We start from the raw sequence: 933 nt of genomic DNA, 5'->3' as shown, positions 1-933 counted from the left end.
CCTACAGCCTCACCCAAGCCTCCGGTGTAATATCAAAGCCTGAACACAAACTCGAGCCTCCTGGCTATAACTCAAACTGGCTGTAACAACTTAACTTCAAGCCATCAGGCTAAACCATGGTGCTCCAACCTCTCAGAGCTGCCATCCTTCTCTCAGCTAGAGCAGTTCCTCTGATTCCCACTTCCTAGCTCCTGCCCCTCTGGCTGCTGGCAGAGAACTGCCAGCCTGGCCTCAGCCCTAGGCTTTATAAGGGCCAGGCCCTGCCTCCTACAGGCAGCTGGCTCTCCTTAGTTGCCCCGGCAACCCGCAGCTGTGCTCATTAAGTCCTGCCAGGGCTCTCTCTCCCTGGCAGTTTCTACTCCCTAGGAGCAGGCACTGAGGTGCCCTGCGACAGCTAGTATTCAATAATACTGATATTAAATAATACTAGGACAGAGCTTTGGGGAACTCCACTCAGTACCTTCTCCCAACTTGACATTGAGCCATTAATGACTACTTGTTGAACATGATGATCCAGCCTGTTGTGTATGCATCTTATAGTACTTTCATTTATTCTGTATTTCCTTAGCTTATCAATAGGAGTCTACCCAACTTGAGGAGGTAGCCGGCTGATTTCAATGGCAGATTGTGGGGCTGGATGCCAATTTCAAGGGCTTATCATGGCCAGGGCCCCTGAAACCTCTTATTAGCTGAAGGGCTTCAGTATCCCCATGCACCACTGCTGATTGGTGGAGAGGGCTGTCTGCTGTATGGCCCCAACCCTCACCATTGATTGGCTGAGGGAATTATCTGTCATGTGGCCCCACCTTTCACCACTGATTTATGGTGAGGGGGTGGAGAAGCATGACAGACAGCCCTCTCAGCCATTCAGCAGTGAGGGGCAGGACCAGCAGCCATCTTACCTGCTTGTGTTTGTGCTGGTAGCCTCTCTCT

This window comes from Alligator sinensis, unplaced genomic scaffold, assembly GCF_000455745.1.
Source record: "Alligator sinensis unplaced genomic scaffold, ASM45574v1 scaffold241_1, whole genome shotgun sequence".
In the NCBI taxonomy this organism is placed as follows: Eukaryota; Metazoa; Chordata; order Crocodylia; family Alligatoridae; genus Alligator; species Alligator sinensis.
The sequence above is the reverse complement of the archived record's forward strand: the minus strand, read 5'-3'. Positions refer to the sequence as shown.